Source organism: Protopterus annectens, chromosome 7.part0 (genome assembly GCF_019279795.1).
Source record: "Protopterus annectens isolate FY-2018-M chromosome 7.part0, PAN1.0, whole genome shotgun sequence".
Lineage (NCBI taxonomy): Eukaryota > Metazoa > Chordata > Ceratodontiformes > Protopteridae > Protopterus > Protopterus annectens.
In genome coordinates, this window is record NC_056739.1 from 411,106,308 (window position 1) to 411,133,610 (window position 27,303).

At 42.6% G+C, this 27,303-nt stretch overlaps 1 protein-coding gene across 1 annotated transcript in view; it reads right to left on the bottom strand.

The window, feature by feature from the left end:
• Positions 1-27,303, bottom strand: part of LOC122806498 (dnaJ homolog subfamily C member 3-like) — a 305,071-nt gene that overhangs the window by 60,126 nt on the left and 217,642 nt on the right. The window lies entirely within an intron of this gene.

The following is a 27,303-nucleotide window of genomic DNA, read 5'->3' on the forward strand; positions in this document are numbered from 1 at the left end:
CAAGAAATCTGGAGAAAGTCATAAATAATGAGGGGACAAAGGCCCACACATGGGGGACAATTTTTAAACACTGCTCTTACAAACTTTGAAAGTTGACAGAATAACATGTTTTGAATTAGCATGCATTTTCAAAAGGGTATGAAGTCTAAAACTCAAATCCCTCTCATTTTTTTTGACTTATTTGAATTATCAATGCTTTGCCAACAAGATGCCAGAAAACCCAAATTTTCTGAGTAACAGACCAAAAATATGAGGCAAACATCTGGACATTCGAAAATCTGTACAGTTTAGCAGTATGACTGAGTCTCTGAAAATTCAGATTGACTTTAAATACAACTCCCAGAATGCTTATTAGCTGATGAAACAGTCTGCTGTTTCGAGTGATGTGATTTGGCAAGTCAGTCAGTTTAATATTGTCAAAAGGTGCATACTTACTAGTAAAAGGCACTAATGTGGTTATAGGATGCCTTTCAAATGTAATCTGAGGATAAAAGTGACAAACACTAAGAAGGCTTACACAGCTACATCTGTGTAATAAATACTGAAGTAAATAAAGTTAACATGCCAGAGCATATTTAAACAATTTGCTGCATGACATTTTCTCAGTAAGAGATGCAGCTCCAGTTTCTAAGTGTAAGACTCAAAGCTGATGGTTTACTCAAGAACAGGGTTGCCACATTTCCGACTGGCCAGGTAGGGACAAACAAAGTGAAGACTAAAAAAAAGGGGTCTTCCACACTAGGGTCTTTAATGCGGAACATCAGAGGGCCAATCAAAAATAAATAAACACGGAGCTGCTTCTGTTTAATGCGAAACATCGCATTTCCGCATTAAACAGAAGTAGCTCTGTTTTGCGATTTTCTGATTGGCCCATATGGGCCAATCAAAAACATAAAAAAAAAAAAAAAAAAACAAAGCGGAGGCTGTCCGGGACTCGGGATCAGGCTGCTGATCTCGGGACAGTCCCGCCCAAATAGGGACATCTGGCAACCCTGCTCAAGAAAGACCATCATCACTGAATAAAAGGCCATAGATTAGTGCAGAAAATTCTGGAGCACTGCAGGCTACAGAATTTCTCAGTGCTGAAACTGACTTGGAAATCTGCTCTACATTATTTTGCAGGCTGTGCTTACAAAACCCCAAGAGAGAGGTTATAAAACAGTCTTGTGTGCGCAGATGAAAGAAAATAAGATATTGACTAAAATAAGGATACAGGCAAAATACCTTCTGTAAGCTGGAACTGAACAAAAAGATACTTTTCTAACTGACCCTTTTGAAAAATTAGAATGCTGTGTCCACTGGAGATAAACTGCAGAAACATTGGTCAAAGACAAGTGTTCAATAAAATTAGGGCATACAAAGCAGCTGGCAAGTACATAGTAAAACCTTAATCCTTCAGAGTACTCAAATTGTGTCACACAAGATTTGTAGCTGGTAGGCAAAAAAAATTCTTTCAATGATCAAATTTTCCCCATTTCTGCCTCTTTGTGCACTAACTGTGCTGCACAATAAAACTTTGCACTAAAAAGTACATTATGCTCATCACACAAAGTTCATTGGTGCTCTGTTAACACAGGTGCAAGAAACATGGAAAATACAAACAGCAGTCAGATCTAATAACAAAGATGTAAAACATATCTTCGTGTGTGCGATATAACCCATCAGACTAGGATTCCTGCTGCATCTCAACATAACATCTGAATCAGCCGAAGATTCAGACTTTGGTTTCTTGATAGTTTTGCATGCGAGTGGGGTACCCATGTGTTCCGCCATCTTGGCTTATGCAAGGAGCTTCAGATGTTAGGTTTCTAAGTAAGAGTTTAAGGAGGAACATCTGGTTTGAAGGGTTTTTGGGATGAACGACTGGTAGATTTCACAATTTCTGCAATTATACTCAGCCTCAAAACAAAACAGACACTGGGGAGTTGAGCTTTCCGTAAGGGATCTACCTACCACAGTCACAGTTAATCCTCCTAGGTGACATGAACAAATTTTGTGTATAAAAAACAAGAGCAAAGGTTTCCTAATGGGCACTTACCTGAATAAATCTAGGTAATGGTAGTGGCAAATGCAAAGCAAAGTTAAAGCCAACATGAGCAAAGATCCTACATTCGGAATGATGGCAAGTTATCTGAGGATCTTGCACTCATAAAACCTCTTATGCACCCCTACACCTGCAGGCTGAGGTTATACATCAGACACATGGTGCATCAGGGAGGTTTTGGCTTTGGTATGCCAGATGGAAGTCAGGATGCCTCAGACAGGATAACCTATCAATACTGGAATACTGCAGCAATGATTTAAGGAAGGACATCCATGGAAAATGCAAACAGTGGTCAAATCCAATAACAGTGTCGCATAACATTTCTTGGGTCTATATCATATATTCGAAACTCCAAAATGTCGAACACCATATGTTCGAACTTGGAATTTCAAATATTGAAAACACTGAATGCTCAGAACAGCAAATTTTTTTCCCAGGGAAAAAATTCGATGTTCCAAGAAACATACGCACAACACAAGCACACCAAAATAAATAAACCACACACATACAGTTAACAAAACCCAACCCTACACTAAACCACACATACATTACTAAATATCCACTTACCTTAACCCGCACCCTAACCCTAAGGTCCGCAACTCTCGCATCACAGTGGAGAAAATAGCGAAGCCACAGAATGGCCCACCGAAATCTTGCCCTAGTTAAGATTTCGATGTTCCGGGGTTTCACTATTTTCACCATTCGATATTTTGGGTTTGATGTTTTCACGTTCGGCGTTTTATCTCTTCAGAATTTTAATATAGACCCCATATCTTTATGTATATGATATCTCCCCTCAGACTTCAAAGTGATTACTAAATATTTTCAGTGTAAAACAATGGAGTTCTTTTACATGAATGATATTGCTTTACTCATAGTTGTTCGAAATCCACTTCAGCAATTCAAGCTAGTTAGAAAATATAACAATCAAAAGAAGTAAACAAAAATAATAATGTGTATTAAACATAAAAATAAATGCATTACAAATTAATTAATTAATTAAAATAAGTTTTTCTGCAACTGTTGGGAAGGTCAAGGTTCCTAAACTACAGGTGTACTACACTATATAATGGTAACGATAAACCTTTCTGTAATCTTCTGCCCTAAAGTTTATAGTGTTAACCATGTGAGTCAGTAACAGCATATGGTCGAAGCTACCTACAGTGTTAAACACATACAAGTTGAAATTTCAGAAGGACTCCAATGATGGTTTCTAAGCTAAGGGATACGAATTACACACGAGAACATATGTGTGCTATGCAGACCACTGTAGATAAGCCCATACTGCCTGACACACTCGCGTAGTAAAAGTACCTAACTGATACCTGAAGGTAAATCGGGCACAATGCACCATCTAGTCCAACACCTTAACTTTAAAAACACTTTGTTTCAACACAGTAATTAGGGCAGAACAGGCCAAGACCGATACTCCACTGCTGGGTACAAAATTTTAGAATAGTCATTCACTGTTGTGCCTCATTTCATGTTACCATACATCATTTTAATCTGCACCACTCCTTGCTATTGACAAACGCACCTACCTACAACATGCAGTACAACTGGCTTGGCTGTATTGCGGCCAGTTATACTGTACTGCAATGTAGCTTCAGTGTCTTTTGACACAGTATTTCTGAGTTCTGCTATACTACATGGCTCAGAGATGTGATATAGGCATACTAAACGTATACATATGTACTGTCGGGCAGTTCAGTGCATGGAATAAAGGCTATGAGCTGCTAACAAGAGTCATACTGCACTGCTGAGCTTGATTCCCACTATCTCCATATGCCTACAGTACAACTCTGAGAAAAATCTAAACAATAAAATATGCAGTGATACCAACATCACCCATGAAAACAGGCAATTATGCCTCTTGATACTACTGACGAAAATGAATAGATAAATAATGGTGGACATACATATGTTTCTCAACAGTAACAAACTTTTTTTTTCTGATTCGTAATGTCATTACCAAGGGGTATGAGAGAATAAAGTGCAATATATTACGGGTCTATATTAGATCATCGAAACGGCAGAATTTCAAATGACGTAATATCAAACCCAATATCACGAATGCTGAAAACAGCGAAGCTGAACAAAACCAAATTCTTTCCTAGGGAAAGAATTTGGTTGGCCGTTGTTGTGGCTTCGCTGTTTTCAGGGATGCAGTGGAAAGTTACGGGTTGGGTGAGTTAGGGTTAGCGTGCGGGTCAGGTAAGTGTGCGATTGTGACAGAATTTGTTGTTAGGGGCGGGTTAAGTGAGTTAGAGTTAGGGCGCGGGTGAGGTGAGTGTGCGATAATGACGGACGTTAGGGTCTGGGTTAAGGTAAGTGGACAGATAGCATATGTGCAGTGTAGTGTAGGGTTAGATGTAACTTTTTAATGTATGTGTGTGGATTGCTGCTTTTTAGTGGGCTTGTGGTGTGTGTGTGTTTCTCGGAACATTGAGGTTTCGATATTGTTAGGGTTTGGGTTTTGCAGTTCGACATTACGGCATTCAATAATGAGCCATTTCGATGATCTGATATAGACCCATATGTTACCATATTAAGAGTCCAGTGTGCTTCTTGTGCAAATGCACACTCTTCTCATAGCCGAGATTAGGCCTTCAGGTACAGAAACTAATATCGTTAAGGAAAACGTTAATTCCGCAACTCCTACAGCTCCTGCTGTGAAAGGTAGTGCACTAAACATCACACATCTGTGAACTATATGGTGCACCCTGAATCATGCAACAAGTAAAATGTGTGCAATTCACCTTAAATACAAGTGTTACCATGCAGCAACAAAGCTTGTGAAGTGCTTTAACAGGATATATATTTTATCACAAAGGTTATATTACATTGAGCTTAAACATATTGGGCACAAACCATTGCAAATTTGATACCAAAAATGTAAAACAAAAAAAAGCATAGAACAGTTTTATTTTATTTATTTTTTTTTTGGGGGGGGGGTTGCCTACCCCTCACAATCCCACAACTGTATTCTAATTTCAGGATCACACAACAGCAGGGGGGGGGGGTGCATTATCCCACTACTACCTAATCATGGCAAAACTGCTATCAGCCCTGTCCGTTAACAATGTAAGTGAAAGATAAGAATCCTCCATTCACATTCACTCATACTGCTATGTTCCAAGAAAAGGTGCACCATTGACGAAAGTTTTTCAATGAAAAACACAATAATGACATTCACTCCCACGAAGTGCAGCCCTCTCAGTAAAAATATATATTCTTCAGGCTACCAAAAAATTGATTATGTGACTCAGCTGCAAGTATTCTGTGACAGATACTCATTATTGTTATTACAAGAGAGAGCAACAGCTGAAACTTACCCATCCTTGACCACAACTACAATAGTTTTCCAGAGAGTTAGCCACCTTCCACCTCTCACAACCCTGCTACTAATGTATAGTAACCTCAAAATCACTGTACTTCGTGAGGAGGATAATTCCCCTAGTACTGCAACCTTGATTTTAAAATGCAAAACTCCATCTTTGCACAATAGTGACTGCACATAATAGTGTCTGCCACTAGTTTCAAATATGACCATGGGACACACCGCTACCCATCTGCAAAGCTAACCATACCTCTGAATGCTACCCTGACAAGAAACATCACCCAAGACTAAAATGCTGATAATGGCCATTTACCTACTATGCCTACGCCAAGGACCAATGCTAATGGTGGGAGGGGTGTATGTGCCCTATTGGCCAGTGTGTGCCTGCCATAAAGCCCAGCATCCTTGGGTAAATAAGCTACTGGTTGGTCGGTGTCTAGATGACCAGCCTGGGTTACCTGGGATAGCTCTGTTGAGTGAAAGCTGGACATAAAACCGATGAACTTGCCAAACATGAACTGAGAATTGCTACACTTAATGTAGGTTCACTGACAGGACACAGCTTGGAGGTGGATGACATGATGATACAGAGAAGGCTGGACATCCTATGAATCCAAGAGATAAGATGGAAGAGCAGTGCAGAGAAGTCACTTGACTTGCAAATCAAGAGTCTCCTACTCAGGAGGGGGACAGGGTAGAAATAGTGTGGGAACTGTGGTGGGGGAGATGCTTCAGAAGGCAGTGAGGGATATCAACATAATTAATGACAGACTCATGGCAATCAGACTCCAATGTAATGATAGGGCAGTATTCATATTCTTAACCTATGCCTCACAGCAGAGTTGTGATAGTGAAGAAAAGAGTGCATTCAGACAGCAGTTGTAGGAACTACCAGATAAAGCAGGACAACAGGAATTGGTGTTGATAATGGGTGACTTGAATGCACATATTGGGACAGATGGAGGACTGCCTCGGTCCAGTGGGTGAGGCAACAGGAATAAAGAAGGAGAGTCCATTTTAAACTCCTGTCTGGCAAATGGCTTGACAGTAGCCAACACTTGGTTCAGAAAGAGAGAGAGTCAGAAGAACTCATACAAAAGTGGCCAACATGCAACTCAGGCAGACTTCCTCCTAGTAAGAAAAGGGCACAGGAGTAGAATCAATGATTGCAAAGTCATCCCCAGTGAAAGTCAGCTCACAGCATAAATTTATGGGGCAGGTTGGCATAATGGTTAAAGTGTTTACCTTACAAACACAAGGTGCAAGGCTTGATTCTCACAGGGACTAACTGGCTAGGCTTAAAATGGCCCACAAGGGCAGTTAGCATAGTACTAACCTATGAACCTATGAACTATGAAATATAAACCACTGGTTGCCAGAATCAGCTCCAAGCAGTGAACAGAGAAGGATTTAAGGTCAAAAGAGACCAGGCTGAAGACCTGGAAGTTCACTGGAGAGAAAGTACAACTGTTCAAAGAATTACTCGGGGCGTTAGCACCCCAAGAAAAGGAGGAAATAAGTGGGGTTGAAGAAGAAAGGCAGCACCTCAAAACAGCATGTGTGAGAACTACAGAACAGATATGTGGCCAAGCCAGGTATGAAAACAAGGTACATAAGGAATGCTGGAATGCAGAAGTCCAGGAAGTCATCAAAAGAAAGGAGGAGTGCAGGAAAAAGTGGGAGATAGAAAAGACTAATCAGGCTAGGAAGAAATACTGGTTGGCTAACAAAGAAGCTAAGAAAGGAGTTGCAATAGCAAAGAATAGGGCATTGGAGACACTCTACCAACTTCTGGAAAGTGACTCAGTAGGTGGCACAAGAAACTATATCAGGTTGCAAGGCAAAGACAGAAAGATAAAGGAGATAGACCCTCTTCATAAGGGATGCCAGCAACAACCTGCTCACCAGTCCACAGGACATCAAAGGCAGATGGACGGAGTATTTCCACAGCTTATGAATGAAGAAAACTCCACAGAAGTTGCACTGCCCCAGAAAGAGCATACAATGAGAGAAGAAGATGAGCTCACCCTAGAAGAAGAACAGCACTAAGGAAGATGAAGTCAGGGAAAGCAGCAGGCTCAGATGAGGTCACAGCACATATGATAAAGATGCTGGGCGAGATAAGGGAGAAATGGCTCCTGAGGCCACTCATAGCAGTGTGGAAAGAAAAGCAGATCCCACATGACTGAAGAATAAGCATAAATTATCAGTGTACAAGAACAATGGGGACATCCACTGATAACACTGCTATTGGAACAGGTGTAATGGCTTTTATTGTTCACAAAATACTTAAATTTGTTTATCTTATCCTTTTCAAGTTTATTTTTTAGAAAATGTTCTGGAGTGCAAGATGTGTGTAGGCTGTTAGAGGTGTAACATTCCACACCACCTAAGTGGTGAGCCTGCATAGCTTCTCACTGGCTCTTTCTTAAGGAGCTGTCCATAGAAGAACATGGATCCTGGATTTGAAAGTATAGTAAAAGATTGACAAGGATTAGACCATCAGCCCAGACCCAATGCATCCCAGGAAAACAACTATGTGAAACAAACACTGCTCAAGAGATTTCAAGCCTTTGGGAACAGCGGGGTTGCAAGTCTCTGTCCCAGCTTTTCTAACTTCTATGTAAAACTTCCTTACAGGACAGGTTCACATTTAATTCAGGAAACTCCCAATTGATGGCGTTATTTATAATACTTTGTTGTGAAATTCATCAGTTCATCTTTTAAGCGGAGTTTAAATATTGCATGTCTGTTGACCCTTACAGTTGCCATGCTAACATGCATGCAGTTGATTTTTTTTGTTTGTTTTACACATAATAGCAAAAGTACAGTTTTGTACCTACCATAAATGTAGATGTCCGATAGATATGCAACTGCAGTCATAAAGTACAGTTTTGTACCTACCATAAATGTAGATGTCCGAGAGGAATGCATCTGCAGTCTTTACAAATGGGTTGTCCTGTCATCAGGCAGCCCTTCGGTCGGCCGGATTCCAAAGTCTGGGTCTGGCTTCGGCTGGAGTCGCACTTCACCCGACGTCATTGCGGCAGTTATTTGGGTATAAAGGCATCAGCCGATGCCATTGTCCTCAGTGTTTCTTGCCCCAGATGCCAAGTGCCCTCTTGGATGGCTAAATTTGGATAAATGCCAAAGTTTCCAAATAGTAGAGAGCAAACACACAAAATAAGCATGTATGTACATATATACAAACAAATACACCATAATAGATCCCCCCCAAGCTAGCTGAAGATTGGCAAATACCCTAGGAGTACCTCAGAGGGGAAGGAGGGTGAGTAATCCTGACTGCAGATGCATTCCTCTCGGACATCTACATTTATGGTAGGTACAAAACTGTACTATGTCCTTCAAGGATGCATCTGCAGTCTTTACAAATGGGTAGAATACCATAGCTAAACTAGGGGAGGAGGAAATGAGAAGAGATTATGGTGTAGTTATGATCCCTTGCAAAACAGCAGTGGCAAAACCAGCACGGGATCTAGAGTGTAAGTTATAATGCTTGGCAAATGTATGCACGGAGGTCCAAGTAGCAGCCTCTATAATGTCCTTGGTAGTCACTCCTCGTAAGAAAGCTGTGGTAGTGGCTGTAGCCCTTGTGGAGTGAGGCCGGATGTTCTCTGGAGTTTTCTTTCCATGGTAGGAGTAACAAAATCTAATGCAATTTCCTATCCATTTGGAGATTGTCTGTTTAGAAATTGGTTTTCCTTCCTTTCCTGTTGCATATGCTACCAGAAGCTGGTCAGTTTTTCTATAGTTTTTTGTCCTGTCCAGGTAGTAGCGTAATTGTCTGTGTACATCCAAGGTATGTAAGAGCCTTTCTCCCCTGTTCTGTGGGTTGGGGAAGAATGTAGGAAGGTGGATAGCCTGACTTAAAGAAACTCTGGATACCACCTTAGGCATAAATGTAGGGTTTGTTCTCATGGATACTCTATCTTGATGGAAGATCAGGAAGGGTTGCACTGCCATTAATGCCTGTAGTTCAGAGACCCTTCTTGCTGAAGTTATTGCCAGCAGGAAAGCAGTCTTCCAGGATAAGTATTGTAATTCTGCTGTTGCTGCTGGTTCGAAAGGAGGAAGAGTCAGTTTTTCTAGCACAAATTTCAAGTCCCATGCTGGCAATGGAGGTTTCCTGGGAGGTTTTACATTTTTAATTCCTCTCAGAAACTGTCTGAGCAGAGGATGCGAGAAGACAGGAGGATCCAAGCTGTATTCTGCTGAAATAGCTGATGCATGTATCTTGATGGAAGAATAGGACAGGCCTGTATGGTAGAGCTCGCCAAGTACTCCAGGATGTTGGCTATGTTCACCAGTGTCACATCTTGCCCCTTTGCAGTACTCCAGATGAGATATTTTTCCATTTTGCTGCATAATTCTTTCTTGTTGAAGGTCTACGAGCCTCCAGGATTATGTCTTTAACCCTTTGGGATAAATTTGGGTTAATTGCTGTTATGTAATGTTCCAGGCAGTTAGCTGCAGAGTTTTTAGGTTTGGATGCAGGATGTTGTAGTTGTTCTGTGTTAGCAGTAATGGGATCAGGGGCAGTGTCCATATTTGTTCCCGGGACATGCTCCTCAGCAGTGGATACCAATGTTGTCTTGGCCAGTTCGGGGCTATCAGAATGATCCTCGGACGTTCCTCTTTGATCTTCAGAAGCACCTTGTGCATCAAAGGAAGTGGTGGGAAGGCGTATGCTGTCAGGCTTTTCCAACTAAAAGAGAGGGAGTCCACCTTCCAAGCAAGTGGGTGGTAAGTCCTTGTGCAGAATTTCTTCAACTGGTGATTGAAAGGGGATGCAAACAAGTCTATTTGTGGCAATCCCCATTTTCTTGTGATGGTGTTGAAGATGTCCGGATGTAGCATCCATTCGTGAGCATCTGTTGTAGTTCTGCTTAATATGTCTGCTATAGTTTTTGTCCTGTCCAGGTAGTAGCGTAATTGCCTGTGTACATCCAAGGTATGTAAGAGCCTTTCTCCCCTGTTCTGTGGGTTGGGGAAGAATGTAGGAAGGTGGATAGCCTGATTTAAAGAGACTCTGGATACCACCTTAGGCAGAAATGTAGGGTTTGTTCTCATGGATACTCTATCTTGATGGAAGATCAGGAAGGGCTGCACTGCCATTAATGCCTGTAGTTCAGAGACCCTTCTTGCTGAAGTTATTGCCAGCAGAAAAAGCAGTCTTCCAGGATAAGTATTGTAATTCTGCTGTTGCTGCTGGTTCGAAAGGAGGAAGAGTCAGTTTTTCTAGCACAAAGTTCAAGTCCCATGCTGGCAATGGAGGTTTCCTGGGAGGTTTTACATTTTTAATTCCTCTCAGAAACTGTCTGAGCAGAGGATGCGAGAAGACAGGAGGATCCAAGCTGTATTCTGCTGAAATAGCTGATGCATGTATCTTGATGGAAGAATAGGACAGGCCTGTATGGTAGAGCTCCGCCAAGTACTCCAGGATGTTGGCTATGTTCACCAGTGTCACATCTTGCCCTTTGCAGTACTCCAGATGAGATATTTTTCCATTTTGCTGCATAATTCTTTCTTGTTGAAGGTCTGAGCCTCCAGGATTATGTCTTTAACCCTTTGGGATAAATTTGGGTTAATTGTTGTTATGTAATGTTCCAGGCAGTTAGCTGCAGAGTTTTAGGTTTGGATGCAGGATGTTGTAGTTGTTCTGTGTTAGCAGTAATGGGATCAGGGCAGTGTCCATATTTGTTCCCGGACATGCTCCTCAGCAGTGGATACCAATGTTGTCTTGGCCAGTTCGGGGCTATCAGAATGATCCTCGGACGTTCCTCTTTGATCTTCAGAAGCACCTTGTGCATCAAAGGAAGTGGTGGGAAGGCGTATGCTGTCAGGCTTTTCCAACTAAAAGAGAGGGAGTCCACCTTCCAAGCAAGTGGGTGGTAAGTCCTTGTGCAGAATTTCTTCAACTGGTGATTGAAAGGGGATGCAAACAAGTCTATTTGTGGCAATCCCCATTTTCTTGTGATGGTGTTGAAGATGTCCGGATGTAGCATCCATTCGTGAGCATCTGTTGTAGTTCTGCTTAATATGTCTGCTAGAATGTTTTCCTTCCTGGTACATAAATTGCCTGTAACTGAATGTTGTAGCTCAGAGCCACATCCCATAAGTCCAGTGCCAGCCGGCATAGAGGGTATGAGTGTGTGCCTCCCTGTTTGTTGATGTACCACATAACTGTGGTGTTGTCTGTCCTTATCATCAACTGGCCTTCTTGGAGAAAGGGTCTGAATGCCTGGATTGCCAATTTTACTGCCATCATTTCTTTTAGATTTATGTGCAGATGCAGCTGTTCTTGAGTCCATAGGCCTTGAATGCACTTGTCCAGCATGTGTGCCCCCCAACCGAGGTCTGAGGCATCTGTCGTGATGGTTTGTCTTGGTTGGCTTTTGCAGAAGGGCAATCCTATGTTTGATTGGCAGGCCTGGGCCCACCATAGGAACTCCTGTTTCAGGCATGGGATCATTGGAATTTTGGTTTCTAGGCTGTGCTTGTGCTGGGACCATAAGTTCTTTAGGTACCACTGTAGCTTTCTCATATGCAGCCTGGCATGAGGGACCAGTATTATGCAGGATGCCATGAACCTTGCAGCACTTTTCTTGCAGTTAGATGGTTCTGCCTTGTTAATGCCACGAAGTAGAGAGGAAGTTGCTCTTTCTTTTCTGCATTTAGGAATGCCATTTGTTTTGATGTGTCCAGTTCTGCACCCAGAAAGGTTATTCTTTGGGATGGAATCAGCCTTGACTTTTTTGTATTGACTGTGTATCCCAGGGCTTGCAGCAAGAAGATGACTCTTTGTAAGTCTTCTGTTAGCTTGTTTTTGTTATCCGCTTGTATCAGGCAGTCGTCCAGGTAGGGATAGATTTGAATCCCCTGAAGTCTGCAATGAGCGATTACTGATGCCAGGCATTTCGTGAACACTCTGGGCGCAGTAGATAAGCCAAAGGGCAATGCTGAGAATTGATAATGCCTGATCCTGCAAGAAATCTGAGGTATCTTCTGCAAATTGGTCTTATGGGGACGTGCAGGTATGCCTCCTTGAGATCTAGAGTTACCAGCCAAGACTCCTTGCCCAGCATGGGAAGAAGCTGCTGTAGGGTCAGCATTTTGAATTTTGGAACAATGAGGAATGCGTTTAAAGCGGACAGGTCTAGAATAGGCCTCCATTTGTTTTCTTTTCTTGGTACCAGGAAGAGTCTGGAGTAAAATCCCTTTCCTTGCTCCATAGATGGTACCTTTCCACAGCTCTCATTCTTAATAATTGAGATATTTGCTTTAGAGCTTCTGTCCTTTGAGTAGGTGGAAGGTTTGGCATTCCTCTCTTTTCTGGTAGAGTATGGAAATGGAACCTGTAACCTTGGTCTATAGTTTGCAAAATCCATTTTTCCCTTGTGATGCAATGCCAGTTCTTTGAAAATAAGGTTAGCTTTCCGCCTAAGGGTGCTTCTAGTTGTTCCCTGGTAGGCGGTGCCACCGCCAAGTCACTGTGATTGAGTTGTTGTAGTGGTGGTGGCTGTATCCGTGCCTCGTTGGTTGTTACCTTGCCACTGGCGACCCCTGTAGGCACCCCTGGATTGGTTTCTGCCTCTAGAGCGCCTATTCCTGCCCCTTTGTGCCTTAGAGGATTCCGGAAAGGACCAATTCTTGGAGGGCCAGTTCCTGCTAAACCTTGGAGGTTGAACTTGTAAGAAATCTTTCACTGTTTGCACAGATTTTGCTTTCTCTTCCATCTTTTTTAGTACCTGCTGAGCAGGGGAACCAAATAAATTGACCTTGTCCATAGGTGCATCCAAAAGCTTAGATTTGACATGGTCTGGTAGTGCCTGTTCTTTCAACCATGCATGTCTCCTGATAACTGTGCCAGTCATGGCTGATCTAAAGGAATCCTCCAGTGCATCATAGCCACATTTTAAAGAATGGTTACTAACCTGCTGTATGTTATGTACCATTTCTTGAACATACTTTTTATCTAAAGATTCTTCAGAGGACAGCTTTTTAGTCAACTGGTCAAGCATAAACTCTTGATATTGAATCATATGAAATTGGCAGTTCAAAGCTCTAGCTGACAAAGTAGCAGAGGTATAAACTTTTTTACCCCATCTCTCTAAGGACCTGGATTCCCTTTCAGAGGGGAGGGGGTTTTTAGAAGTAGTAGTGGCTACAGCTTTAGGACCCTGGGAGATAGTCTCTGGATCTGCAAAAGGAGCCTTATATAAGTGGTGATGAGTGTCCGGGACCCTGTAGTACCTATCGGGCTTAGCAGGAGCCGGAGGTAAAGAATCAGGAGCAGTGCAAGCATCATTAAATGCATCATCAACAACAGGAAGAACAGGAGGTATAGCTAAAGGCCTATGCTGTGGCAAATGTAGAAAGGTCCTAAGCCTTTTTCTAGAGTCTGAGAAATCTTGGCCCTGCCACTGAAATTGTTCCCTCATAGCATGCAAGGTTTCCCCAAAGGAAAATTCCTCAGGAGGAGAGGCTGAAGGGATGGACTTCTCAGCATCAGAATCTTCGTAAGGAGAATAAGAAGCCTCAGGAGGGTCTGTATGTTCTGAGTCATCAGAGGAATCATCAGTGGATACTGGCTCAGGGGGCTCTGCTCTAGGCCTCTTTTCTGGAGGAGGGAGAGAGGCCCTGTCTGGATGAGGCTGGGCTCCACGAATTAAAGAGATGAGATCCTCAGCCAAAGAAAGCATGTGGGAGCTGGAGCTGGGCCTGTGAGAAGGGGGCTTGGCAGGCACAGGTTTTGATGCTTTGGCTGCTTTAGCCCTGGCAAAGGCCTTAATAGACATAGCTGGAGGAGGCCTAGCAGCTCCACGTGCAGGGGTTGAAACATCCAGGGGAATGGTGTCTGATAAATCCTGTGAAACCACAACAGCAGGTTGGATTTCAGAAGCCGTTTCTACCAGGTTAGAAGAGGCCTCGGTAGAAGGCATGATATCGGCTGAAGAAAGAACCGCTTGTTCGGTTTCGTCCGAAACCGAGACACTCGTGGTTTGCTTAACCGCGGTTTCGGCCAAAACCGCGGACCGCGAGTGTCGGTCCTTTTCTTTGCTTTTGGTAATTTGCGTAGTCGGAGGATCCGACGGCATAATGTAGGCAAAATCGGAGCCGAAAATCTGTTCAGCAAAGTCCGACCGACGTCTAAGCGTCCGTCGGTTAAAAGAAGCACAGGCTAGACAAGCTGCTACGTCGTGGTCTGGGCCTAAACAATGTATACAATAGGAGTGGAAATCTTTATGAGGTATTTGTTTCCCACAAGATAAACAGTTATTAACTTTCTCTGACATCGGCTGAGGTAAGAAAGAGTCCCCAACGGGTACTTAGCTTTATAGAAGTCTTGAGTAGTATTCGGTAGTAGTAATCTCTGGATCTGACCGACCGGCACTTGCGAACAGCTTCTGCTTGGCGCGCCGCAAGAAAGACTGGGGAAAATGGCGCCGGCTGATGCCTTTATACCGAATAACTGCCGCAATGACGTCGGGTGAAGTGCGACTCAGCGAAGCCAGACCCAGACTTTGGAATCCGGCCGACCGAAGGGCTGCCTGATGACAGGACAACCCATTTGTAAAGACTGCAGATGCATCCTTGAAGGACATCATACGGGTTGTCCTGCCTCAGGCAGCCCTCGGTCGGCCGGATTCCAAAGTCTGGGTCCGACGTCGCTGATGTCGCATTTCTCCGACGCCAGAGCGCTGGAGTACATAAGCATCAGCCGACGCCATCTTCTTCAGTGTTTCTTGCCCCAGATGCCAGGTGCCCTCCAAGGAAGGCTGTAATCAAATTGGAAGACAAAAACAGGTTTCCAGACAAATAAATAAGCAATAAACAGATACACCATAACAGATATCCCCAGCTAAAGATAACAGGGAGAGGAGTGGACCCAAGGCATAGAGGGAAGGAGGAGGAAAGGACTGCAGTTGCATATCTATCGGACATCTACATTTATGGTAGGTACAAAACTGTACTAGGTCCTTCAAGAATGCAACTGCAGTCATAACATATGGGTAGAATACCATAGCTTAGCTGGGGAGGTGGAATGCTCTAAGAAAAGGATGGTGTAGCTATCAATCCCTGCAGGACTGCCAAGCAAAGCCTGCTCTGGATCTGGAGTATAAGGGAGGTTGTAGTGTTTGGAGAATGTATGCACGGAGCTCCATGTAGCAGCTTCTAGAATGTCTTTTGTAGGCACCCCTCTTAAGAATGCTGTAGAGGTGGCTGTAGCTCTGGTGGAGTGTGGTCTGACATTGGCTGGTACACTCTTTCCATGGAAGGAATAACAGAATCTGATGCAATGCCCAATCCATTTTGAAATAGTCTGTTTGGAAATTGCTTTCCTTGTACTCCAGGGTAAGCTACAAAAGCTGATCAGACTTCCTACTGGTCTTGGTTCTGTCCAGGTAGTAGCGAAGTTGTCTGTGAATGTCCAAGGTATGCAACAGTCTTTCCCCTTTGTTCTCAGGATTGGGAAAGAAGGTAGGCAGGTGAATTGTTTGATTTAAAGAAACCCTAGATACCACTTTTGGCAGAAAGGTAGGGTTGGTTCGTAAGGAGACCCTGTCTCTGTGAAAGGTTATGAACGGTGGTATTGCCATTAGGGCCTGTAATTCCGAGACCCTTCTTGCTGAGGTAATTGCCAACAGGAAAGCTGTCTTCCATGAGAGAAATTGTAAGTCCACAGAAGCTGCTGGCTCAAAGGGGGGTAGAGTCAGTTTTTCTAGGACAAAGTTGAGGTCCCAAGCTGGTACTGGAGCCTTTCTTGGTGGCTTTATATTCTTGATTCCCCTAAGGAATTGCCTTAACAAAGGATGTGAAAACACAGGTGGATCAGTGTTGTATCTAGCTGAAATAGCTGAAGCATGTATTTTTATGGAAGAATATGAGAATCCATTCTGTAGCATATCTGCCAAGTATTCCAAAATGAGTGGGATGTTCAGTAATGATGCATCATGACCCTTGCTGGTATTCCAGATGCTGAATCTCTTCCATTTTGCTGAGTAAACCTTTCTGGTGGATGGTCTTCTGCCTTCTGTTAGTATCCGTTGAACTTCCTTGGAGAGAGATAGATTGAGGTTATTCATGGGATCTCCCAAGCTGTTAGCTGCAGCGTCTGAATGTTGGGATGTACTGTCTTGAAGTTGTGTTGAGTCAAAAGTTGGGGCCATTGGGGAAGGGCCCACTTTTTGTTGTGACATATGCTCCGTAGCAGTGGATACCAGTGTTGTCTTGGCCAGTCTGGAGCTATTAGGATCCCCTTGGGCTTCTCTGCTTTGATCTTTAGTAATACTGTGGTCATCAGTGGCAGAGGTGGGAATGCATAGATTTTTAGGAAGTTCCAGTTGAATGAGAGGTTAGAAAAGGTCCCCAACGGGGGGGCACCGCACGGCAAGAAAGACTGAAGAAGATGGCGTCGGCTAATGCTTATGTACTCCAGCCGCTCTGACGTCGGAGAGAAATGCGACATCAGCCGACGTCAGACCCAGACTTTGGAATCCGGCCGACCGAGGGCTGCCTGAGGCAGGACAACCCATATGTTATGACTGCAGTTGCATTCTTGAAGGACATCTGCCAATGTACTTAACTGTTTTTGGTTTAGTAGTATACATTTAAATATAAAGTTAACATTGCCATATAAGGTATACATAGAAGTTATTAGCATTGCTATCAGATTATTAAACCCTCCCTGCATTGGGATTCATAATACATAAAGAAGGGCCAATGATTACAGAAAGTGCTGAGGCCATTTGTGTAAGATAATGTAACTCAGCTTTGAAAAGTAGCAACTGTATGCATCTATCCAAAAGATACTGCGTGAGGAAATGCAATGTACGTAACAGATGGGATGAAAATATGCAGCATGATGATGAAATATGCTCAGAATAGTCTGGTTTTACTTGTGACAGAAAAAAACTTTTTAACTGCAGTATCAGAATGAATCAGCAATGATGAAGGCATTAAAGATTGGGATGCTGTTACATTGTTACATGAATGAACTCTTTCCTCAGGACATTTGTTTTATCTGTGCCTAACTAAAGCTCTTTGCCTGACTGTATAGATATGACTGACAGACAAGCTTTCAGATACGGGTTTTGCTGCTGAGAAGTTAACAGAGAGAGTTCCTATCAGCTTCAAGTACCACCTTCCTTGAGACTGCTTATGGATGTTTCATAATACAATAACAAAATTCATAAAAAACATAGCCTACATGCTGTTTATAATAACCTTTTTTCAAGTTATTTCTGCTGGGGCCTCCTGTCTCTTTTTCGACCTGTGCTGTAATTAATTATCCTTCCTCAGAATTGTGGTGCTGAACCCAGAATGACCTCTTAGTAAGACCTCAACTGCTTAGTCTACTAAAATATGAAACCTTCTCATCTTGAACTATAAAATAATGGGTTATATACTAATGTTTTCAAAACTAGAGTTATATAAGCTGTTTTTCTGTAATACAGCCAAAACTGGAGATGTTCTTCAAGGATGCATCTGCAGTCATAACATATGGGTTGTCCTGCGTCAGGCAGCCCTTCGGTCGGACGGATTCCAAAGTCTGGGTCTGGCCTCGGCTGATGTCGCACTTCACCCGACGTCATAGCTCCTGGGGTATAAAGGCATCAGCCGACGCCATTTTCCTCAGTCTTTCTTGCCGCGCGGTGCCTGAAGCAGAAGCTGTTCGCAAGTGCCGGTCGGTCAGATCCAGAGATTTCTACTACCGAAGACTTCTAAAAAAGCTAAGTACCCGTTGGGACTCTTTCTTGCCTCAGCCGATGTCAGACAAAGTAAATAATTGTTTAACTTGTGGGAAACAAATACCTCATAAGGATTTCCACTCTTACTGCCTTCCTTGCTTAAGCCCAGACCACGACGTATCAGCTTGTTTAGCCTGTGCTTCCTTCAACCGACGGACACTCAGACGTCGGTCGGAGTTTGCAGAAGAGTTTTTTGGCTCCACTTTTGCATATAAAATGCCGGAGACTCCGACTACACATTTAGCTAAAAAACGCAAGGAAAAGGACCGACACTCGCGGCCCGCGGTTTCGGCTGAAACCACGGTTAGGCCTACCGCGAGTGTCTCTGTTTCGGCTGAAACTGAGACCTCGGTTCTCCCTTCCTGCTGAAGAAGCAGGCACCCAAGATTTGTCTGACACTATTCCGTTGGACATCTCTACTCCTGCACGTGGGGCAGCTAGACCCCCTGCTTCTATGTCTATCAAGGCCTTTTCCAGGGCTAAAGCAGCCAAACTTTCCAAGGCCTTACCTACAAAAGCTCCCTCTCACAGGCCTACCTCAAGTTCCCAGATTCTCAGCTTTGCTGAGAACCTTATTTCTCTGATCAGGGGATCCCAACCTCACCCAGACAGGGCCTCTCAACCCCCTCCAGATAAGAGGCCTAGGACTGAACCCCCTGAACCTCTCTCCTCGGACTATTCCTCGGATGGTTCAGATTTATCTGACCATCAGGAAGGCCCATACTCACCTTATGAGGATTCTGATGCAGAAGACTCCATTCCTTCTGCTTCACCTCCAGAAGAATTTTCATTTGGAGAAACCCTACACTCAATGAGGGAACACTTCCAATGGCAGGGTCAGGATTTTTCTGATTCTAGGAAAAGGCTGAGGACTTTTTTACACTTACCACAGCATAGGCCTTTAGCCATACCACCTGTACTATCAGTTGTTGATGATGCATATAATGATGCCTGTACTGCCCCTGATTCTCTTCCTCCGGCCCCTGCCAAACCTGACAGATACTACAGGGTCCCGGACTCTCACTACCACTTGTATAAGGCTCATGCTGCAGACCCAGAAACCATTTCTCAGGGCCCTAAAGGTGTTGCAGCTGCCTCTACCAAAAACCCACTTCCCTCTGAAAGAGAATCTAGAGCATTAGAGAGATGGGGTAAAAAGGTTTATACATCTGCTACTCTTTCTGCCAGGGCTTTAAACTGTCAATTTCACATGATACAGTACCAGGAATTTTTGTTAGACCAGCTGAATAAAAAGCTGGCCTCTCCTGAACCTATAGACCGCAAGTCCTTTCAGGATTTGGTACATAACTCTCAGCAGGTCAATAATCACTTCTTAAAATGTGGCTATGATGCACTGGAGGCTTCTTTTAGATCAGCTATGACTGGAGCAGTGATTCGAAGGCATGCCTGGTTAAAAGAACAATCCTTACCAGACCATGTTAAGTCTAAACTCCTAGATGCTCCTATGGAGAAACAAAGTTTGTTTGGCTCCCCTGCACAGGAGGTTCTAAAGAAAGTGGAAGAAAAAGCAAAATCTGTCCAAAGAGTCAAGGATTTTTTGCAGGTCCAACCTCCGAGGTTTAGCAGAAATTGGCCTTCAAAGAATTGGTCCTTTCCAGACACCTCCAGAGCACAGAGAGGCAGAAATAGACGCCCAAGAGGCAGAAGTCAATCAAGGGGTGCCTACAGGGGTCGTCAGTGGCAACCTGCCAACCAGAGAAGTGCCGCCACAGCTGCGACTACAACCACTTCCACAGGACAGACACAATGACTTGGCTCTGATTCCGCCTACCAGGGAACAACTGGAAGCACCCTTGGGCGGAAAGCTAGCTTTATTTTCAAAAAACTGGCATTGCATTACAGGAGACAAATGGACTTTACAAACAATAAACAAGGGCCACAGGTTTCACTTCCACACTCTACCAAAAAAGAGAGGAATGCCAAACCTTCCACCAAGCCAAAAATCAGAGGCTCTAAAACAAATCATCAGCTTACTAAGGATGAGAGCAATAGAAAAGGTACCATCTATGGAACAAGGCCAAGGATTTTACTCCAGACTATTCCTTGTACCAAGAAAAGAAAATCAATGGAGGCCTATTCTCGACTTGTCCGCACTGAACACATATCTCATTGTTCCAAAATTCAAAATGCTGACCCTACAGCAACTTCTTCCCATGTTGGGCAAGGAGTCTTGGCTGGTGACTCTAGATCTCAAGGAGGCATACCTGCACGTCCCTATACGACCAGATTGCAGAAGACACCTCAGATTTCTTGCAGGATCAGAGCATTATTAATTCTCAGCATTGCCCTTTGGCTTATCTACTGCGCCCAAAGTATTCACGAAATGCCTGGCATCAGTAATTGCTCATTGCAGGCTTCAGGGAATTCAAATTTACCCATACCTGGACGACTGCCTAATACAAGCGGACAACAAGACAAAATTAATAAAGGATTTGGCCAATGTCATACAACTGCTGCAAGCCTTGGGATACACAGTCAACATTCAAAAGTCAAGACTAGTGCCATCCCAAAGGATAACATTCTTGGGTGCAGAGCTGGATACAATAACTCAGATGGCTTTTCTCACAGAGGAAAAACAAAAGCAACTACCAGTCTATTTCATGGCATTAACGACACAAACTCAGCTTACTGCAAGGAAAGTCCTGCAGGCCCTGGGTTACATGGCATCCTGCATAATATTGATCCCACATGCCAGGCTGCATATGAGAAAGTTACAATGGTACCGTATGGTCTCAACACAAACACAGTCTAGAAGCCCAGATACCAATCATTCCATGTCTGAAAAAAGAATTCCTGTGGTGGGCTCAGGCCTGTCAGAAAAACAGAGGATTGCCTTTCCACAAACCACATCCAAGGCAGACTATCACCACGGACGCCTCAGACCTAGGCTGGGGGACACACATGGAAGAAAAGTGTATCCAAGGCCTATGGTCCCAAGACCAGCTGAATCTACACATAAATCTAAAGGAGATGCTGGCAGTGAAACATGCAATCGAGGCATTCAGACCATTCCTCCAACAAGGACACCTGCTGATAAGGACGGACAATACCACAGTCATGTGGTACATCAACAAACAGGGAGGTACACACTCATACCCTCTATGCCGGATGGCAATGGACTTGTGGAACTTGGCCCTGGATCTCAACATCCAACTGCAGGCCAGATTTGTACCAGGAAAAGAGAATTCACTAGCAGACAGCTTAAGCAGAACTACACAAATTACACAACGGCCAGCAAGTACTGTTCCCAAAACATTTTATTTGAAAAATGCACAAAGGATATAAAAATATATCCTGCTCCAAACCGGTTTCGGTTACCCTTCTTCAGTGGAGCTGAAAAATATGAAAAAAGCCAAACACAACATCTGATTCCCTTTTATAATGTCAGTCAACACTTTAAACCAATCAAAATTCAAACATAAGTTCTTAATATTGAATAGAACCAGCACCCATATTGTGAATAAAACTCAGTATTATATAAACAAGTATGGGCCTAACACAATGCCCTACATGTATATTTCCCAAATAATATATGTAAACATAAATCAAACATAAAATAGATGTAAAAATAAAGAATAAAAATAGATGTAAAAATAAAGAATAAAAATAAAATGTACAGAAATATCAGTCACATTGTCAGACTCAAACATAAATATATAGAACAAAATAATTGCTGATATGTTTCATAAATAGCAACAATGCTATATAAATATATCATGGATAAGTTGTAATATAATAATCTAGTGTTATATAAGATCATATCTATCATAATAATACATAGATATATATCACAAGAAATGTATTATAGATGATCATTAATACCTGGCGGGAATAATGCACCCAAATGTATGATCCAATATTTCTCTTTTTCTGTCAAAATATTATCCCAGCCTTGTTGATGACTCCTATCACCAACAATCCTGTCAATAATAGTGAACTTGAATTTTGCCGTGGGATGTTTCATAGTATGTAGATAAAGGGCATTAGTGGATTTTTTGTTTTTAATGTTACTCCTATGTTCCCCAATTCTGATTCTAAGAGGCCTAGAAGTCTTTCCCACATAAAATGCAGAGCATTGACAGGTGGCAAGATATTTCACCCAACTCATCGAGCAATTACCAAAAAATTTTAAATCATAAACTTTACTAGTGTTGGCACTACTGAAAGATTTAGATTTGTTAATATCCAAACAGGACGTACAATGTCCACAAGGAAAGGTGCCAATCAATTCTTTGCCCATAATGGTGAGCTGTTTATACCTAGCCCCTCCACTGCTATGATGTTTGAAGTGTGAAAACATAGAGCCTAAAGTTTTGCCCTTTCTATAAGAAAATTGGCAACGTGTCCCAAGATGTTGTCTAAGAATGTCATTAGCCATCAAGATATTCCAATTTCTCTCTACTACTCCTCTAATAACCTGATTATTCCTGCCATAGGTAGTAACCAATCTCATGACTTCAGCAGAACTTAAGCAGAACTACCACGGATGCTCACGAATGGATGCTACATCCAGATATCTTCAAAACCATAACAAAGAAATGGGGAATGCCAGAGATAGACCTGTTCGCCTCCCCACACAACCACCAACTGAAGAAATTCTGCTCAAGAGTATACCACCCACTTGCCTGGAGGGTGGACTCCCTTTCTTTCAGCTGGAAGGCCCTGACAGTATATGCCTTTCCACCTCTTCCTTTGATGTACAAAGTTCTACTGAAGATCAGAGAGGAACAGCCAAAGGTAACTCTGATAGCTCCAGACTGGCCAAGGCAACATTGGTACCCGCTACTGAGAAGCATGTCTCGGACGCACTCATGGCCTCTACCTCTATGTCCCTTACTTCTAACGCAGAACAACTACAAGACCCTGCATCCAAACTTGAAAACGCTGCAGCTAACTGCTTGAAAAATTGCATAAAACAAAACCAACCTTATTTATCTCAGAGGGTTAAGGACATTATCCTGGAGGCTCGCAGACCCTCCACAAGGAAAACATATTCAGCCAAATGGAAAAGATTCCTCATTTGGAGTGCAGAAAAGGGAGAAAATGTCACACTGGCAAACCTAGCACACATCCTGGAATACTTAGCAGAACTGTTCCACAATGGCCTGTCCTACTCCTCCATTAAGATTCATGCATCAGCAATTCCAGCAGAGTACAACATGGATCCTCCTGTCTTCTCTCATCCTCTCCTCAGGCAATTCTTGAGAGGAATCAAAAATATAAAGCCTCCAAGGAAGCCACCTCTGCCTGCCTGGGATCTCAACTTTGTGCTAGAAAAATTAACACTCCCCCCTTTTGAACCAGCAGCAACAGCAGACTTACAGTTCTTATCTTGGAAAACTGCCTTCCTGCTAGCAATCACTTCAGCAAGAAGGGTATCTGAGTTATAGGCATTAATGGCAGTGCAGCCTTTCCTCATCTTCCATCAGGATAGAGTGTCTCTGAGAACCAATCCTACTTTCATGCCAAAGGTGGTCTCCAGGGTATCCTTGAACCAAGCTATACATTTACCTACATTCTTCCCCAACCCACAGAACAGGGGGGAAAAACTACTACACACCTTGGATGTACACAGACAACTACGCTACTATCTGGACAGAACTAAGGCCAGCAGAAAAACTGACCAGCTTCTGGTAGCATATGCAACAAGGAGTGCAAGGAAAAGCAATTTCAAAACAGACAATCTCAAAATGGATAGGAAACTGCATTAGATTCTGCTACTCATTTCATGGAAAGACAACTCCTGAAAATATCAGGCCTCACTCCACAAGAGCTACAGCCACCACTACAGCTTTCCTACGAGGAGTGGCTACCAAAGACATTTTAGAAGCTGCTACTTGGAGCTCCGTGCATACATTTGCCAAGCATTATAATCTTCCTTTATACTCCAGATCCCGAGCAGGTTTTGCAACTGCTGTTTTGCAAGGGATCTTAACTACACCATCATTACCTTAGTGCCTCCTCCCCCAGTTTGGCTATGGTATTCTACCCATATGTTATGACTGCAGATGCATCCTTGAAGGACATAGTACAGTTTTGTACCTACCATAAATGTAGATGTCCGATGGGTATGCATCTGCAGTCAGGATTACCCTCCTTCCCCTCTGTGGTATTCCTAGGGTAATTACCCCTCTTTTAGCTAGCTGGGGGAATCTATTATGGTGTATTTGTTTGTATGTATATATATATTTTGCTTTCTACTGTTTGGAATTTTCTACATTTATCCAAATTTAGCCTTCCTAGAGGGCACCTGGCATCTGGGGCAAGAAACACTGAGGAAAATGGCGTCGGCTCATGCCTTTATACCCCAGGAGCTATGACGTCGGGTGAAGTGCGACATCAGCCGAGGCCAGACCCTGACTTTGGAATCCGGCCAACCGAAGGGCTGCCTGAGGCAGGACAACCCATATGTTATGACTGCAGATGCATACCTATCGGACATCTACATTTATGGTAGGTACAAAACTGTACTTTTTTAGTAACACACACAGGTGCCTTTACCAAAAATAAAGGAATACAAAGGAAATGTATGAATTTGATTAATAGATGCTCTGAACTTTCATATGGGAAGAGGCTTACTGAATTAAATCTTTTTTTTTTATATTAGGCTATAGACAAAGAAGGGTAACCTGTTTTTGCATCTATAAAGCAATCGTATATTACTTGTGGATATAGCTGAGCATATATAAAAGCCAATGGACATTAGGTATGAGACTGCTTAAATCACATTTTTGGAATAAAGACCATCACCAAGGTCTCAGAATGAGTGTTGTAATTGATTGCCCTACAAGGTGAAAGCTAGTAAAGCTCTAGCCTCTTTTAAAGAAGCCCTAGACAGGCATGTTCATAACAGATGTTTCAGATACCAAATAAGTACAGGCTTTGGCCTCTGCTTGCACCCCTTTTATACTGTATTATACTACATTTCACTGCATTACACTGTACTTTACTATTCTGTACTGTATTACACTACTGTACTTGCCACACTGTATTACACTACTGTACTTACACTATTACACTGTATTTTATTACACTGTATTACAGCGTACTGTACTGTATTACACTGTATTACAGTGTACTCTACTCTATTACACTGTACTACGGTAGTGTTATCACAGAATTAATAACAGCTCTATATGAGTAACTAGAAAAGTATGGCTAGTCAGTAAGATGCAGCAGACATTTTTCTTAATGTAGCTCAACAAGTCTAAATTTATGGTTAAAAGAAAAACATCTATCATGTCTCCACTAACACTCTAACCTGCACCCATTCATCATCAAGGATTAGAAATCATGATCACTTAAAAAGTCCCAGATGAGGGTGAGCACACATGAAGTGATCCAATGTGTCTGCTGACAACTAAAGCTACAGGAGGACTCCTGTCACACCAGTGCAGGATGATGGCCAGTAAAGGAGACCGTTCTTTACCAAAATTCCTAAAAAATTACCAGTTCCAGGAAAATCTGCTCTCAGATGTCTTGGACTCTCTCTCTCATAGTTACAAGGACCCTCCCAAGAAATACCCAACACCTTCTGCTTTTAATTTCATATGCCTCACTCAAACACATAATGACATGATTGCTGTAAGCCAACTTAACTTTCACCCTACATCCACAATTCTAACATTTCTGGTACACTTCAGACCCAACAGACTAAACTACTTCATATACTGAGCAATAAGTTAAGAAATACAATTAGAAATACTGTTACTCTGACATCAACAATGATCTGAAGAACTCTACATCTCTTGAAAACAGTTTTAACAGATGAAAGAGCTCATCTTTTACTTTAGTAGTTCAATCAATTTTCTTTTTAGTTCAATTAAACTGTTTTTATTTTTACTCCTTCAGTGATACAGCCATCTGAGGCTTACTGCACTGAGCTGGGGGTTATCAGCAGTTTTATAGTGCTTTTTAGTAACAGTGAGCTAAGGGTGGGCTGTAGTCCATGGAAAGAAGACTGAAATGTAAGGTGTGGTAGATTCACAGGTAAGATGAAGTACGGCCTGCATGGTGAGATACACAGTGGTAAATGAGGTGTCAAGACAGGGAAATAAACCTACATTTTTTTTTTACAATAGTATGGAGACTGCGAGTGTTGCTGCTGAAGTTTAAAGCCACTAGTGGTACAGTATTATTCATGTTTAGGGAAGAAGACTGAATTGATTAGGGCACATCTTGAAATGAAGATTAGTAAACTGGATTGTTCATAAAAGGCACTTGATTAACCACTGAAGTGCATGTTCTGCAGTTGCAGTTTGAAAATTATACGGATCAAGGCATAGACCAAGGTACAACTGCACTGATGCTTGGGTAATGCGCTTATTCTGAGGGTTGTGGGTCACTAAGGGTTTGGATGAACTGAGCTTTTACACTGCATCAGGCAACTTGCTAGGCAATTCAGATATGCTGATGGCAGCAGTTACTCTGAGCTAATTTCCAAGGACTGCTAAAGTTATCTTGTAGGGCTAATTGCATGACAGTAGAGGTAGGGCCTGATTTCAGGATGAGCAGAGATCCTGTGGAAGTAGGATCTGCAGTCACTGATAAGTGTCAGCAAAAAGAGACCCAAACACAGATCCTTGAGGAACCTCAAATCTGAAAGTAGCTAGCAAGGATGGATAGTTTTTGTCGCAGATAAGTGAGAAAATGCTGAACCAAGCCAAGAGTCCTTCTCCAAAGCTAAGATTTTTATTTTTTTTTTTTAGTTTAGTAAGCAGCAGATGGTGGTCTACAGATTTCAAGGCTCTCTTTTATGTATGAATAGAGCCCCCAATAACGTGCTTTGGTCCGTGACTGACTGCATGGTGTTTGTGGTGGAGTAAACAGCATTACGTGCATTACAGCCTTTATGAAATTCATACTGAGCATTTGTTAAAAAAAAAAAAAAAACGAATCTCAACAGTCTGTTAACATATACAATTTTTGAAGAGGACAAAGATATGCTATGGAACCAAAGATCTTTACAATACAAACAATAAAACATTTGGCTAAGGGATCAGTAATGGTATGTTAAAACTTTGGGGGGGACTACAGTGGATATTAAGGAAACATTTAAAGACTAATTTAACAGCTTCATCAGAAAAGGGGTATCTGTTTTCAAATGCATGGGGGTACTGAACTAG